Source organism: Colobus angolensis, unplaced genomic scaffold (assembly GCF_000951035.1).
Source record: "Colobus angolensis palliatus isolate OR3802 unplaced genomic scaffold, Cang.pa_1.0 Scaffold331, whole genome shotgun sequence".
In the NCBI taxonomy this organism is placed as follows: domain Eukaryota; kingdom Metazoa; phylum Chordata; class Mammalia; order Primates; family Cercopithecidae; genus Colobus; species Colobus angolensis.
The window spans coordinates 466146-484375 of record NW_012116611.1 but is presented as its reverse complement, the minus strand read 5'-3'; the positions used below and the strand labels follow the sequence as shown (position 1 = coordinate 484375).

The 18230-nt window shown below is 34.9% G+C and overlaps 1 long non-coding RNA gene across 1 annotated transcript in view; it reads left to right on the top strand.

Moving 5' to 3' along the window:
* The first annotated feature begins 1363 nt into the window (after positions 1-1363).
* LOC105518907 overlaps positions 1364-18230 on the top strand; it is a 28108-nt gene continuing 11241 nt past the window's right edge. The window contains exon 1 of the long non-coding RNA XR_001002892.1: positions 1364-1421. This is a non-coding gene — a long non-coding RNA (uncharacterized LOC105518907). The remainder of the gene's footprint in view (positions 1422-18230) is intronic.

Sequence of the window (18230 nt, the reverse complement as noted above, 5' to 3'; positions counted from 1 at the left end):
AATTACTCTTCATCTGTCTCTCAAATTATTTGTCTCTGACATTATTTCTGGAGTTAATTATTATCATATAAGAAGCAATAACATAGTTAAGAAAGCTTTGTTGAATTTTCATATTTCAATCATGTATATATATCTTACATATATTATATATATAGATTAATCTACTGTAGTGTACTATATATTTATAATGCTATATATACATAGTAAGATATCTTGCTATATATGTAGATATATAGTAAACAACTGTTTCAAATGCATTCGATTATACAATATATGTTATGTGTATATGTATACATTTTGATTATATATGTACACACAAACACATACATATACGTATGCACACACATACAATGGAAGTTACACACTTCTCTCCTGGAATGAAAGCACAAAATATTATTTTCAACTTGCCAACATTTTAAATTGGCACCATAAAACACTATTAAATAAATGTCGCTTGTTGCTGTGGCTCATGCATGTAATCCCAGCCCTTTGAGAGGCCAAGGAGGAAAGATTCCTTGAAGGTGAAGAATTCAAGACCAGCCTGGGCAGCATAGTGAGACTCCATCTCTACAAGAATAAAAAATAAGAGGTGTGGTGGCATGTACCTTTAGTCCTAGCTACTCTGTAGGGTAAGAGAGGAAGATTGCTTGAGTCCAGGAGTTCATAGTCGCTGTGGGTTATGATTGTGCCACTTCACTCCAGCATGGGTGACAGTGAGATCCTGTCTCTTAAAAGAAGAAAATTTTAAAAATGTAATAAATATTTCAGTTCTATATATTATAGTGGCTTAAGCACAATCTTTTTGTTTCATCAGGGTTCTAGTATGGCCACCATTTTACAGATATGAAATCCCTAAGCCAGGCTGCTGTAGGTTGCACAATGAACAAAAAAGGGCAAGCAATGGTTGACATCACCAAGAAGAAAGAGATGTTAGTATTATCTGACAGAGATTCTAAAGCAGCAAGAATAAAAATGCTTCGATGAGCACTTACTAAAGTGTTTCGAACAAATGACAAAATACCAAGTTCCAGCAAAGAAATAGAATTTTTAAATTTAAAAGTAGAAGATATAAGAAGCAACAGATAAAATTTGTATAACTCTCTTATAGCTTGAATGCATCCCCCAAAGTTAATGTTTTGAAAAGTTAATACCCAAAGAAATAATGTCAAGAGGTGAGACCTTTAAGATGTAATTATATCATGAGGGCTCTGCCTTCTTAAGTGTATTAATACCATTGTCAATGGGGTGGGTTCATTACCATGAGAGTGGGTTTGGTATAAAAGTGAGTTTGGTTCCCTCTTGTTCTCTCTCATCCACGTGTGAGGTCTCTCCATGTGATACTTCCTGCCATGTTATGTTGCAGCAAGAAGACTCTCACCAGATGCAGCCCCTCTATGTTGGACTTCCCAGCCTCCAGAATTGTAAGTCAGAAAAACTTATGTTGTTTATAAATTACCCAGTCTGTGGTAATCTGTTACATCAGTGCAAAATAAACTCTGACAAACTGTAAAATATAATAAACAAAAACTAAATAAAGCTTTGAGTGTGCTCAACAGCACAACAGAGAGGCAGAGAAAAGAATTAGTGACCATAGCAATTGCGTAATTGCAGAGGTTGCAGTCCTTAGGAGTCACACATTGGCCATGGGTTGGGGTAGGGAGGACCATGGGAAGGAGAGTTTGACTGCCCAACACCCAGATGAGGCCTACATTTTCCTTTTGCGCTGGGCTCTGCAAATTGGACCTACTGTCGTGGTTCTATCTGCCAGATAAAAATTTTGCTAATAGGTTTAATTAGGTTACACAGAAAATGGTGCACTTTGTTTATGATGCAGTGAAAATAGTACTGATTAGGACTCAGGAGAGCTCAGTTTAAGAATCAGCCCTGTAAAAGGAAAGCATCAACTTATATTTTAATCTTGATTTTCTATTCTCCATATTGTTTATCTCTGCTCAAGGCCTTATTATTTCCTTCTTCTGATTTGGGTTTAGTTTTTTAACCTTATTTAGTTTCTTAAGACTTAAAGTTAGGTTGTTAATTTGAATTCTTGCTTCTTTTTCAATGTAAGCACTTACATTTAAAAATTCTCTCTTAGCATTTCTTTTGGCTGCACCTTTAAATTTTATTATTTTTTGTTTTTATTTTCATTTTTCTCAAGACATTTCCTAATTTCTTAAGTGATTTTATCTTTCGTTCACTGTTTTTTAAAGAGTGTATTGTTTAAATTGCACATATTTGTGGATTTTTCAATTTTCCTTTGCTTCATTTCTAGTTTTATTCCATTGTGATGAGAAGAGCTACTTTGCATGATTTCAATGTTTTTAAATTAATTAAGATTTTTTTTCTGTGGCGAAGCACATTATCTATCTTGGAGAACATTCTATATGCACTCAGAAAAAATATATATATTCTTCTGTGTTACATATGTTTGTTACATCCAATTGGTCTATAATGTTTGTCAAATTCTCTTTTCATTTATCAAAGTTCTCTCTTGTTTATTTTTTCTATTATTGAATGTGGGATATAGAAATCTTTTACAATTATGGTACAGCTAACTATTTCTCCTGTCAAATCCATCAGTATTTGCTTCACATATTTTCAAACTCAGGTATTTGGTGCATAAGTGCATATAAGTGCAATAAATAGTATATATATACACACACACACACATATACACACATATATATACACACGCACATATATAGGATTTGGTACTATCAGTGGTTTTAGGCATCTGTTGTGGGATAAGTCTTGAAACTTATGCCACATGGAGAAGGGAGGGCTACTGTATCTTCTTGGTTATTTGAACACTTCATTTTTACATAATGTCCATTTTACATAATTGTCCATTTTTGTCTCTAGTAACTATTTTTGACTTGAGAATTATTTGTCTAATATTAATGTAGCCACTTCTGCTCAATTTTGTTTACTGTTTGCATGAAATATTTTCCCCTTTCTTTCACTTTCTTTGCTAAATATGTTTCTTCATTTTTTTTCTTTTTTTACTGATGCATAATAGATGTACATATTTTCAAGGTATATGTGATAATTTGATACATTCATATAATGTATGAAAATCAACTATCCTTTCATTTTTACTGCATATCCTTAAATTTAAAATGAGTCATTTTAGTTAATGTATAGTTAAATCCTGTTTCTGTTTTAAAATATTCTACCAATCTATGTCATTTGATTGGGCAGTTTCAACTACTTACATTTAAAGTAGTTATTGAGCAGCCTCCACTGCTTTTTTTTTTCTTTACTCTAGGAGGCCTACTTGGCTCTGCCTCAACCTCCGATTCCCTGTGAGCTGCAGGACCTGAGAGATCAGTAGGGAGGACAACATGACACTCCAGAAGCTAGGAAATGGACAAAGGAAGGGCAAGGGGATACCAAAACTCGTGTAGCTCTTTGGATAATTCAAAAAATTTAGTTTACTTGGATAGTCTTATTTGCTTTTTCATCTGTAAAACTTTTTTGAAAAAGTGCCAAAATGGCCAACTAGATGCAGACAGAAAGAGTTTCCCCAACTAAGAGACCAGACTATCAAAAAGACCAACATCCTCCAAGCAAGTTTTCAGAAAGAAATCATTGAGAGTAGATAAAGGGAAGACATAGACTGAAGAGGGAGGAAGCTGGGAATCCTGCACAGGATTGGTGAGCACCCTTACATCCAAACAATTGAACTAGCTCTCCAGCAATACTTTTTAACCAAGCTGATATGGCTAAAATACAAACATATAATTCAGAATCTGTGTAACAATGAAGATCATGAAGATTCAGGAGAAAATTAAAACTCAAGCCAAGGAAACTAAGGAATTTAGTAAAATGATACATGAGCTCAAAGAGAAAATAACTATTATATGAAAATAACCAAATTGATTTTCTATAGCTGAAATTTTCACTACAAGAATTTCATAATACAATTGGAAGTATTAACAGCAGAATAGACCAAGCTGCAGGAAGAATCTCAGAGTTCAAAGGCCAGTTCTTTGAATCTCAGTCACACAAAAATAAAGAAGAAAGAAATACAAAAGAATTAACAAAACCTACAAGAAATATGGAATTATGTAAAGACACCACCAAACCTATGACACATTGGTGTCCCTGAAAAACAATGAGAGGGAGCTAGAAACTTAGAAAGTGTATTCAAGGGTATTGTCCACAAAAGTTTCTCCAACCTCAGTAGAGAAGGCAATGTTCAAAGTAAGGAAATTCAGAGAACCCCTGTGAAACAGTATGCAAGACAACCATCCCCAATGCACTATATATATATATATGTGTGTGTGTGTGTGTGTGTGTGTGTATAGACACAGTTATATATGTATATATATGACATATTATATATATACACATTTATATATATATACACATGTGGCAGCTAGAAATAAGGGGCAAGTTGCCTACAAAGAGAACCCAATTGGCCAAGAGTAGACCTTTCAGCAAAATCCCTAAAAACTAGCAATGATGTTTTTCACATAGTTAGAAAAATAACTTCTAAAATTCATGTGGAGCCAAAACAGAGCCCAAACAGCAAAGACATCCTAAGCAAAATAACAAAGCCATAGGCATCACAATAACTGACATCAAACTATGCTGCAAGGCTACAATAACCAAAAAAGCATGGTACTGGTACAAAAACAGACACATAGATGAATGGGACATGTTAGAGAACCCAGAAATAAAGTCGTCCACTCAGAACCATTTGACATTTGACAAAGTCAACAATAACAAGAATTGGGGAAAGAAATCCCTATTCAATAAATGCTACTAGGATAACTTACTAGCCATAGGCAGAAGATTAAAACTGAACCCCTTTATTTAAGTAGATATAAAAAGCAACTCAACATGGATTAAATACTTAAATGTAAAACCTAAAACTATAAAATCCTAGAGAGAAACCTAGGAAATACTATTCTGGATATTGGTTCTGGCAAAGATTTCATGATGAAGACTCCAAAAATAATTTCAATGAAAACAGAAATTGACAACCAGGACCAAATTAAACTAAGGAGCTTTGACATAGTGAAAGAAACAACCAACAGAGTAAACAGACAACCTACAGAGTGGGAAAATACACTTGCAGACTATACATCTGACAGAAACCCAATATCCAGAATCTATAAGTAACTGTACAAAATCAAGAAGAAAAGAAAGAAAGAAAGAACCTCACTAGAAATGGGCAAATGACATGAACAGACGCTTCTCAGAAGACAAACACATGGCCAACAAGTATATGAAAAAACGTACAATATCACTAATTATTAGGGAAGCACAAATTAAAACCACAATGTGATACTATTTCATACCAGTCAGAATGGTTATTACAAAAAAGTCAAAAATTAATAAATGTTAGTGAGGTTGCAAAGAAAAGAGAATGCTTGTACACTGCTGGTGGGAATGTAAATTAGTTCAGCCATTGCAGAAGGCAGTTTGGTGATTCCTCAAAGTATTTAAAATACAATTACCATTTGACCAAACAATCACATTACTAAATATATACCCAAAATAATAAAAATTTTTCTACCATAATGACATATGCACATGTAGGTCCATCACAGAACTATTCACAATAGCAAAGACATGGAATCAACTCAGATGTCCATCAACGGTGCACTTGATAAAGAAAACGTGGTTCATATACACCATAGAACGCTTCACAGCCATAAAAATAAGTAAAATCATGTCATTCAGAGCAACATGTATGCAGACAGAGGACATTATCCTAAGCAATTAATGCAGGAACAGAAATCAAATACTACATGATCTCACTTATGAGTGGGAGCTAAACATTGAGTACACAGAGACATAAGGAAGGGAACAATAGACACTGGGGCCTACTTGAGGGTGGAAGGTGAGAGGAGATTGAGAATTAAAACCTTACCTATGCGATACTATGCTCATCACCTGGCTGATGAAATGATCTGTACACTAAACCTCTGTAACATGCAATTTACCCTTGGAACAGACCTGCGCATGTACCCCCTAAACCTAAAATAGTGTTTGAAAAGAAATAAAAGACTTTTATACAATAACATGCTCATCTGCATCACCTAATTGTACCTGTATTGGAACAAAATTAAATTTGTAAATTACCTTAAGAACAATTGATGTTGATAATATTGAGTTTTTCCATCTAATAACATGATTTGATTTTTCATGTGTTTGTATCTACATTCATATGACTTAGGAACTTTTTACGGTTTTTGTTATATTCAAAATGCATTTCTGTTTCATGTATTATTAGATAGTTTATTTTGTTACATTCTATTAAAAAGTAAACAGAAGTATAAAAATAATAAAATAATTATTGATAACTCTGGACATTTTTTAATTCATCCAAGTAATTTTGAAGCCTTTATTTTTTAGAGTTAGTTACTGAGTTTTTTTCCCCCCAATTTTTATTGTAGATTTAAGGAGTACAGGTGCCAGTTTGTTACATGGGTTAATTGCATGTCATGCTGGTTTGGTGTACAGATAATTTTGTAACACAGGTAATTAGCATATTACCCAGTAGAGAGTTTTTCACTTCTCACTATCCTCCTTCCTTTCAGCCTCAAATAGGATCCAGTGTCTATTGTTCCTTTCTTTGTGTCCATGGGTACCCATGTTTAGCTCCCACCTATAAGTAAGAACATGTGGTCTTTGGTTTTCTGTTCCTGCATTAATTGACTTATGATTATGGCCTCCAGCTCCATCCATGTTGTGGCAAAGAATATGATCTCATTTTTAAATATCTTTGTAGTATTCCATGATATACATTACATGCACCACATTTTCTTTATCCCATTCACTGTAGGTGGCCATCTAGGTTAATTCCATGTCTTTGCTATTGTGAATAGTACAGGGATGAACTTACTCATGCATGTGTCTTTATGGTAGAATAATATATATTCCTTTGAGTATATACCCATTAATTGAATTGCTAGGTCAAATGTTAGTTTTGTTTTAACTTCTTTGAGAAATCTCCAAAGCGTTTTCCACATTGACTAAAAAAAAAATTAAATTCCCACTAACTGTGTAGAAGCCTTCTCTTTTCTCCACAACCTCTCCAGCATCTGTTATTTATTTATTTTTGACTTTTTAATGATAGCCATTCTGACTGGTGCTAAGATGGTATCTCTTCGTGGCTTTGATTTGCATTTCCCTAATGATTCGTGATACTGAACATTTTTCCATATGTTTGATAGCCACGTGTATGTCTTCTTTTGAAAATTGTTCATGTCTTTGCCCATTTTTAAATGGGGTTGTTTATTTTTGCTTGTTGAGTTGAGTTCCTTCTAGATTCTGGATAGTAGATCTCTGCTGGATGCACAGTTTCCAAATATTTTCTCCCATATTGTAGGCTGTCTGTTTACTCTTTGATAGTTTCTTTGTTTTGCAGAAGCTCTTTAGATCAATTAGGTCCCATTTGTCAATTTTTTGTTTTTGTTGAAATTACCTCTGGAGGCTGCATCATGATTTCTGAACAAGGGCCAATGTCTAAGAATGGCATTTCATAGGTCTTCCTCTATAGTTTTTATAGCTTTAGGTTTTACATTTAAGTCTTCAAGCCATCTTGAGTTGATTTCTGTATAGGGTATAAGGAAGGGGTCCCATTTCAACCTTCTGCGTATGGCTAGCCAGCTATCCTAGCACCATTCATTGAATGAGAATTCTTTCCCAATTGCTTATTTTTGTCAGTTTTGTTGAAGATCAGATGTTTTTAGGCGTGTGGCTTTATCTGTGGGCTTTCAACCTGTCCTATTGATCTATGTGCCCATCTCTGTATCAGTACCTTGCTATTTCAGTTATTTTACCCTGGCACTATAGTGTGAAGTTGGATAGTATGATGCTTCCAGCTTTTTTCTTTTTGCTTAGGATTGCTTTGGATGTTTGTTATATTTTTGTTCCATGTGAATTTTAAAAACGATTTTTCTAATTATGTGAAAAATGTCATTAGTAATTTGATAGGAAGAGCACTGAATCTGTAAATTGCTTGGGTCATTGTTGTGGCCATTTTTAAAATACTGATTCTTCCTATCCCTGAGCTTGGAGTGTTTTTCCATTTGTTGGTGTCATCTGTGATCTTTTTATGCAGCACTTTGTAATTCTTGTTGAAGAGATCTTTAACCTCTCAGGTTAGTTGTTTTCCTAGCTTTTTTTGTGTATATGTGTGTGACTATTGGGAATGGAATTGTATTCTTGATTTGGCTCTCAGCTTGGACATTATTGGTGTATACAAATACTACTGATGTTTGTACACTGATGTTGTTTCTTGAAACATTGCCGAAGTGCCGAAGTCATTCATCAGGTCTAGAAGCCTTTGGACAGAGACTAGAGGATTTTCTGGGTATAGAATTACAATGTCTTTGAAGAGAGTTTGCCTCCCTGTCTTTTTATTTGATTGTCTTTTGTTTCTTTGTCTTCCCTGATTGCTCTGGATAGGACTTCCAGTAATATGCTGAATAGGTGTGGTGAGAGTGGGCATCCTTGTCTTGTTCCAGGTTTCAAGGGAAATTCTTCCAGCTTTTGCTTATTAAGTATGATGTCAGCTGTGCAGAAGCTATTTAGTTTAATTAGGTCCCATTTGTCAATTTTTCTTTCTGTTGCAATTGCTTTTGGCATCATTGTCATAAAATCTTTGTCAAGGCTTATGTCTAGAATGGGTTTTCCTGGGTTTTCTTCGAGGGTTTTTATAATTTTAGGTTTTACATTTATGTCTTTAATAATTCTTGAGTTGATTTTTGTATATGGTATAAGAAAGTGGTTCAGTTTCAATCATCTGCATATGACTAGCCAGCTATCCCAGTTCCATTTATTAAATAGGGAGACCTTTCCCCATTGCCTTTTTTTGTTGACATTTTCAAAGAACAGATGGTTGTAGGTGTGTGGCTTTAATTCTGGGCTCTCTATTCTGTTCCATTGATCTATGTGTCTGTTTTTGTAGCACTTCCATGCTATTTTGGTTACTGTAGCCTTGTAGTATAGTTTGGAGTTCGGTAATGTAATGCTTCCAGCTTTATTTTTTTGTTGTTATTTCTTTGTTTTGTTTTTCTTAGGATGCCTTTGGCTATTCTGGCTCTGTTTTGGTTCCATATATATATATATATTGATAATTCTGTGAAGAATGTCATTGGTACTCTGATAGAAATGGCGTTTAATCTGTAAATTGCTTTGGGCAGTATGGCCATTTTTATGATTTGATTCATCATATCCATGAGCATGGAATGTTTTTCCATTTGTTTTTTGTCATCTCTGATTTCTTTCCTTCCTTCCTTCCTGCCTTCCTGCTTTCTTTCTTTCTCTCTTTTTTCCTTCCTTCCTTCCTTCCTTCTTTCCTTCCTTCTGTCTTTCTGTTTTTCCTTCTTTCATCATCTTCTTTTTTTTTTTTTTTTGAGACAGGGTTTTAATCTGTTATTGAGGCGGCAGTGCAGTGCTGCGATCTCAGCTCACTGCAACGATCTCAGCTCACTGCAACTTCCACCTCCCTGACTCAAGGGATCCACCCATCTTAGCTTGCTGAGTAGCTGAGACCACAGTTGCGTGCCACCACGCCTGCCGGGCTAATTGTATTTTTTGTAGAGACGGGATTTCGCCCTGTTGCCCAGGCCGATCTCAAACTCCTGGGTTTAAGCGATATTTCTGCCTCGGACTTCCAAAGTGCTGGGATTACAGGCGTGAGACACTGTGCCCTGATTTTTTGAGCACTGTTCGGTAGTTCTCCTTGAAGAGGTCTTTCACCTCCCTGGTTAGCTGTATTCCTAGGTATTCATATTTTATTCTTTTTGCAGCTATTTTTTAAAGGTTTATGTTCTTTATTTGACATTCAGCTTGGATTTTGCTGGTGTATAAAATGGTACTTATTTTTGTAGATTGATTTTGAGGCAGGAGAATAGGGCTTGGAGACAGGTAACCTAAAGTCAATTCGTGCTGAGTTACAGAAAAACACCAGACTGTGGGGGCAAGGAATCTAAGGGCAATTCATTCTGACTTTTCAAAGCTGGATCAAAAGGAAAACACCTGGGTCTGGGGGCAGGGAACCTAAGGCCAATTAACACAAAATTCCTAAAGCTAAACCAAAGGGAAAAACCCCATCTCCCACAGGGAGTAATAAAGGATCAAAGGCTACTCTCCCAGCAAGCCTCCCTCCCCCTTCCACCATCTCAGATGGAAAGGGAGAGTTGCTTGAATTAGCCACAGGCCAAGCAGGGACCATCCCTTTATCTGCATTGGGCACCAATTCACCACAGCCTTTAATTAGCCACAGACCAAATCCTTCATCCAGATAAGGGGTAGCCCAATAACCTCAAACAGAGTTCTTAAAGCCCAGAAACTTCTGTAACTGGGCCGTGGGGCCGCTTGCTGGGACCCACTCCCTCCCTGCAGAGTGCTTTCTCTCTTTAATAAATTCCTGCTTTCGCTGCTTCGTTGTTGCATTTCATTTCTCTGCTACCTTGCGCGTTTTGTTCAATTCTTTGTTTAAAACGCCAAGGACCAAGTAGTGTGTAGTCAAGACCCACTACCGGTAATAATTTTGTATCCTGAAACTTTTCTGAAGCTGTTATCAGATCTAGGAACTATGGGGCAGAGACGGTGAGGTCTTCTAGGTATAAAATCATATGATCTACAAAGAGAGATAGTTTGACTTCCTGTCTTCCTGTTTGGTTGCCTTTCATTTCTTTCCTTTGCTTGATTGCTCTGACTGGGACATTCAGTACTATGTTCAATAGAATTGTGGAGAATGGGCATCCTTGTCTTGTTCCATTTCCCAAGGGTAATGTTTCCAGTTTTTGCCTTTTCCCTAAGATGTTGGCCATGTGTTTGTCATAGATGGCTCTTATTATTTTGAAGTATGTTTCCTCAATGCCTAATTCGGTTAGAGTTTTAAACATGAAGGAACGCTGAATTTTGCTGAAAGTCTTTTCTGCATCTATTGAGATGATCACTTTTTTAAAAGTTCTATTTATGTAATGGATCACATTTATTGATTTGCATGTGTTGAACCAATCTTGCCTCCCAGGGATAAAGTCGACTTGATCATGGATTAGCTTTTTGATGTGCTGCTGGATTCATTTTGCTAGGTCTTTCCCTCCTTCCTTCTTTCCTTCCTTCCTTCCTTCCTTCCTTCCTTCCTTCCTTCCTTCTTTCTTTCTTTCTTTCTTTCCTTTCTTTCTTTCTTCTTCTTCTTCTTTCCTTTTTTTTTTTTTTTTTTGCATTTTGGCAGTGTTTCTTGTTGTTGCTGTTGTCATTGTGTCTCTGCCAGGTTTTGTTATCAGAATAAAGTTTTTGGAACTGTTACAGTTAGAATGGTATCAGCTCTTCTTTATACATCTTGCAGAATTGAGGTTTTAATTAATCTGGTTTTGGGCTTTCTCTGGTTGGTAGGCTTTTTATTACTGATTCAATTTTGGAACTAGTTATTGGTCTGTTCAGCATTTGAATTTCTTCCTAGTTCAATTTTGAGAGGTTATATGCTTCTCAGAATTTATTCATTTTTTCTAGGTTTTCTAGTTTGTGTTCGTGTTCATAGAGGTGTTTGTAATAGTCTCTGAGGATTTTTGTATTTCTGTGAGTGTTGTGATAATGTCCTCTTTGTCATTTTTGGTTGTGTTTTCTTGGATCTTATCTTTTTTTTTTCTTTATTATTCTAGCTAGTGGTCTATCAATCTTATTTATTCTTTCAAAAACAAACCTAATTTTATAAAAATTTTCTGTATTTTTGGTGTCAACTGTATTCATTTCAGCTCTAATTTTGCTTATTTCTTGTTTTCTGCTTGCTTCTGAGTTGGTTTATGCTTACTTTTCTATGTCTTCTACATTTGATGTTCAGTTGTTAATAGCGATCTCCATAATAGTTATTTGAACATATTTGTCATGGCTCCTTTAAGTCTTTTTCTGTTATATCTCATAGCTCCTCATTTTTACATACTTTTCTCAGTGTTTTCTTTTTTCTGTGTATCATTCACACATTCCTATTTATTTGCATATCTTGTAATTTTTTGATAACTGAATGCTATAGGTCCTATATTGTGACAATTTGGGGTACTAAGTGTTTTTTTTTCTGCCTTTGTTTCTGTTGTTGCTTACTTTGTTATTATTATTATTATTATTATTATTATTTTTAACCTGGCTAGGCTATGTTAGTGAAATTGATTGCTACAGCAGTTTGAAGCCTTTTGTGTTCCTCCTTTGAAGCCACCTACATGGGTGTGAATAATCACCCTGAGATTGTAGTGACTTTGTCAGAGATCTCTTTGATTATCTCTTTTCATATTTTTTTCTGTAAAACTCTCTGCATCATTTGGTATTATTTCCCTCCAGTTCAGTTTCACTAATTATCAACTGATTTCTCTATTGTATTCAGCCATACCCTCAGTGAAGTATCGCTCAGCAATTTGATCCAGTTAAGTTGCATCAGGAATAGTATTTAAGGCCCATCTTTAAACTTTGTTATGACCTTAGGGTGGCTATTCTTAGCTATATTTTTTCATACTTTCTGGTAAAGTATCTGGCCTATCTTTCAGATTGCTGATCTTGATTGAGAAGAGCCATTGCTACTGAGAGTGTCCTTAATTTTAAACTCCTACATGTTCTATAATGTCAGATTTTGTAAGGGGAGCTTCACAGCTCTCTTTCCTTATATTCTTCCCTTCCCTCTGGCTAACTATATGACTAACTACTCTGTGCACTAGGCAGGCCACTAGACTGTGTTCTCTTATGCTTGTCTCTCCTAACATGGAAACTGCTCAATAAATGAGCTAGGGCAAGAGCATTTGGGGGTCCCAGAATTCTCAGCTTACCACACTTGCATTAGAGCTTCCATTCTCTATGTAGAGATTGGGTGTAGGTACAAGGTCCCACTTCTTGGTCACACTCACTATTAATTTGGCCTCTTTAACTAGGAGTTGGAGGAGATAAAACATGTTGATGACCTACCCCTCTAGGTGAGATACAGAAAACCTTAATTTGGATTTGAGAGTAGAGAGTCTATCTTTTTGGCTATATCCACCCAATATAAAATTTATGTCAAGATTAGCCCAGGAGAGGCGAAGGAGAAGGTCTCAGATATCATGAGGTCTCTGTGCTCTTATTAAGTTTTAGTAGATTTTTAAAATAATTTACTTTTGCTAATTAGGACAATTTCCAGGGATATTAAATGGTTGTGTTTTTAAATGTTTTTATGCTAGTTAGGCATTTTTCACGAGGGAGTGTCTCTGTGAGACACTACATGTCATCATTCTGAAAGAAAAGCACTCTATTTGATTTCTTAAAATAAGCATGTATGCAAGGAAAGAAAATTTATCAGACAACAAACATTATACATAGTTTTAATTGCATTGATGGAAGTGGGAGTTTTGCATTTTCATGTCTCACATAATGGATGAATAGAGAACTTTAGTTCTTAGTAAAAAAATGAAAACATTGAACCATGGATAGAACAGTGAGGAGCTCTCTTTTAAACAACTTGTAGGTTGATGAGTAAATCAACACTAGCACTTATGGCTATCCAGAAAATAATCATGAGATTTTCAAAACTCATGAGATAAGCACAGTAGATACGTTATAGCTTTTAAACAAATTTCTTTCTAAACACAATAAAAGAAATTTAATTGTCTTGCTTAAGATAAAAACCTAAGTAGGCTGGGCGCGGTAGCTCACACCTGTAATCCCAGCACTTTGGGAGGCCAAGGTGGGTGGATTGCAAGGTCAGGAGATCAAGATCATCTTGGCCAACATGGTGAAACCCCGTTGCTACTAAAAATACAAAAATTAGCCAGTGTGGTGGCGTACACCTGTAGTCCCAGCTACTCAGGGGGTTGAGGCAGGAGAATCACTTGAACCCAGGAGGCGGAGGTTGCAGTGAGCTGAGACAGCACCATTGCAGTCCAGCTTGGGTGACAGAGCAAGACTCGTCTCCAAAAAAAAAAAAAAACTGAGTAAAATTGAAGAAATATGCATATTATATTAAAGTATTAGAAAAAGTAAACTAATAGACAATAAATTATTCTAAATGAGAATAATTATAAAATAAAATTTATTAAGAGAAAAGCCCACAATTGCAATGAAAAAACAAAGAGTAACAGAAAAACACTCAACAAAGCAAATAAAAGTAAAATTAATTAGTCTTTGAGCTGAATTTATGCAAGTTTGAGTAAAATGATTAATTTGTAAGAAAATTATAATTACCAATAAATTGACTGAAGAAGCAATAGAAAAGCTAATCAGATGAGTATTATATACAATATTGAGCACATTTTCAAAGGGTTATGCTATGAAAATTTTCTGGCCCAGAAAATTTTGCAGGCAGTTTTTTGCAGTATGTTTAAGAACAGAGAATTTTGTTGCTATTTAGCTATTCCTAAGTATAGAGAACAAAGAAAAAATTATGCATATTTTTCAAGATTCAAGAATAAGTGAAATATGCTTAGCACACTGGTAGTGTGCTACTTTGTTTATTTTCATTATTACTAAATCATCATAACGTTGTAAACAATATCTGACAAAAACAGCTAAGAGAAAAAAAGAAAACCAGTTCACCTCACTGATAGACACTGACACATACATTTTTGATAATATGTAACTGCATTGCCTCCTGTAGTATATGCATAAAAATTACATCATGATCAATTAAGATTAAACTGTGAATGCAGAGATCACACAGTTATAGTTTTATCTATTTTAGCTCATTCACCGTTTTGATAAAAATGAAAAATGATCTTAATAAATGATAAAAGTAAATTTGATATATTTCACAACTAATTTTCTAATCACAACACTTAAGAAAATAAGTCCCCCAAATTAATCTCTCTGTGCGAATATCAAAGACTAACTAAACTTACAAAATTTGCATTTGATTATATTTAGAGGGTATTATCCGACAAACTAATGTAATTACTGCTTGAAAAAAGCAAGTCTCTGTGATTCTGGAATACCTGTCACTCAACTCTGAGATTACTCTCTTATGTTAAGAAATACTTGTCTATCAACTGTGAGATTACTTTCCTTTCTTCTTAATCCGACGTATTTTATTTTGGCATTTAAAATTAGTATTCTGTGAAGGGATCCATATATTTTTTTTTACTGACAAAGAGGTGCATGGAACAAAAATAAATGAGTAAATATAGCTCCTGTTTGGCAGGCTCCTTTGTATGGCTTTAACTCTAACAATTTCTCAATGTCACCATTTCTTCCTTTTTGTCCCTTGAGAGCTAATGGTTACAAGGACTTCTTTCTGTTGCTAGTTACCAGATGCCTCAATCTGCCTCATTGGTTCTCTTAATCTTGCCATAATTTGCAGAATAGTCTTTTCCTTAAATATTCTTCAATTCCAAGCCTAGCAGGTCTTCTGTTTCCTTTGAAGATAAGTAGCAAATATATTATCCTGCCTTTCTGGACAGAATTTTTGCATAGGCAGAATAGGCAAGGGAGTTAGCCTTATAAAGTTTGATGAGAATTGTGTCAATACAGAGCTCCTTTGCTAAATAGATATGACTTGTTTGATGAAATACTAAAATCCCCTACTAACTTCTTTTAGATAAGATATCATACTCTACAAATGTCCCTCATTTTAAAATTCAGATGTTCTCTGGAGGTCTAACATATTCATTTCCTTAAAAAGATATACTATTTTTCTTTATTAACCAGATGTGTTGCTCCTTTGCCTGTGAAGTCCTGAGTACTGAAAGAGGTTCAAGTAATACAGAAAAATGATGTTATTTTAAAAGGCAAACTTCTTCTTCTGTCTACTTTTCCATTTTGTCATGGGTCATCTATGACATCATTTATAGAGAAAATACAAGAAGTAATATTTCTGTACTTTGAGTTTTAGTGAATAAATAAAAAATTCTATACATTAAAATCCTATACAGTACAAGCATTTATCAGTGTTATACTCCTATATTCTTGTTTCTGCTTGTGCCTGGGTGCAGGAGAAATTGCAAAACATTGAGAGTGATGTCTTATTTATGTACTGTCCTCTGGAGCATTATCAGTATCTGCTAGAGTATCTTATCACAATTAGTCTGTGGTGCCACCCTTGGTCCCTACCTTAACTGCTTTATTGCAACTGAGATTGTCCTAGATTTTGGACATACGCTAACTTTGGTGCTGACATTTCTGGAATGTTCAGGGGCCTGTATTCATAAGAATCACAGACTTTGAACCTTCCTTGTCATAATCCCAGGCCTATTTTGGACATCAGTTCTCTCAACACTCTCACACTTTCCCATTAGGTAGGGCATGCAGAAATTTCTGATTCTCCTCCATGGCCCGTTGGGACAATGTGAAACAGAGAAATAAATCATCTTAAATACTCTATTTACCAGAACATAAAATATATTCAATTGTACTCCACTGTGCTATCTCATGTTGGCATGTAACACACTGTAATGATGTCTTCCTCCAGAGTTCCAAATAACAAGTGATACAGAAACACATTGTTTTTTTGTTTGTTTGTTTTCCTTGCTTACACTCTCAATCTTATAATTCTATCTATCCGTATGCTCAGTGACCAGAGGGCCTAATATTGTCTCCTTTACATATTTCCATCATCATCTCATGTCCATGTAGTATTCTTTTTGCCTCCCTTCATTGTGGACACTGCCCTTGAATGATACCTTGTGTTTTCAAATATATAAGAGAGAAGGGAGAATACAGTAGGAGCTGAACATAGAGAGTTCTGAAGTAATACCTTTTAATTTTCTATTGGGACTCTTAATTTTACACTGAGTGGAATAAAAAGCATTGGAAAGTTTTGAGCAGTGGAGAGGTACGACAAAACATTTTAGAAGAATCAGTATGGCTGCCACACTGAGAATACATCACAGTGTGGTGGTGGCCAAAACAGAGACTAATTAGAGGTTATTGCCATAATACAGGTGACAGATACTGGCTTGGAGCAAAGCTGTAGCAGTTGAAGGGGTGAAAAGTGTCGAGTGTTAGATGATTTTTTTTTTTTCATGGAAGAGATGGCAGTGTTTTCTTGTGGGCTGGAAGTAGAGCTTAAGAGAAAGGCTTTAAGAATAATTAAGAAGAGACTGCTGACTGCTTGCCATTTTCTCTCTTAATAACAAATTATCCTTATTATTGGAGGTGGAAATATTTTCAAGTTATAAAAGAAAGAAGAGAAGGAGGAGGGGAAGAAGGAAAAGAAGAAAGAGAATACATTTCTCAGCTTCTCCTTCAAATGAAAGTAGCCAAGAAAATGCAAAGATAACATTGCCTGGTGGATCTTTTGGGAATGCACTTTAAAATGAGTTGCTAAGCTAGAATGTATACTTTATTGTACTCATCTTTTCTTTTTAAAAATATTTTTGTTTTTAAAATTTTTGTGTAGGTACATAGTAGAGGTCCATCTTCATGGTGGACACGAGGTACACTGATACAGGCATGCAATGTGAAATATGCACGTTATATAGCATGTACTCATCTTTTGTTCCTTTCTGCTGTCTGGAATATGGGCTAAAATACCAAGATGTTTGCAAATGATGCATTTTAAGCCCTAAACTGATAAGAGTGGTTGTCTATATCTAAAATATTTGTCAAATTGGAAAAAGAAATTCTTGTATGTTTAAACCACTGTAATCAGGTCTCCATTACTTGTATTTTAGCTTAAATTCTAAGTAAAACAAATAAATTCAAGATATTTGTTCTTAGCTGATCAAATAATGGCATTGCCATTTACTGAGAAGGAGAAAGTAGTTGGGAGGAGCAGATTTTGAGGGAAAACCAGGAGCTCAGTTTTGTATGCGTTAAGTTTTTGATGCCAATTAGATATCTATGTACAAATTTTTACTAGATATCTGGCCGTATGAGTCTGGAGATCATGGAGTCTTAGAAATAATTATGCTAAATGCCTGATACCTATGAGTGATGTCTAAAGCCAGTACAAGCTTCATAATTCCCCAAATGTTATTGATACATTTAAAACAGAGTTTATTTCAAATCATTGTCTTTATTTTTTGTATAATCAGGAAAATATTAGTTCATAATTAATGTATAAAAATGGGTAAATATCCTTTCTGTCTTTGTTTTCTCTTACGTCAATGGCATCACAATGAAGGTTTACTAAATTAAATAAAGCTGACTTCAGCTAACATCTTCAAATCCTTGTAATATCCTGGATGCCAATACATTTAAGTCAACTTGGACAAAACTATATTCAATATAATAAATAAAACACTAATAAAATCATTAATTCTATTATGTAATTACAATTTATTTGTGACAATGTTCATTAGTACCAAAAT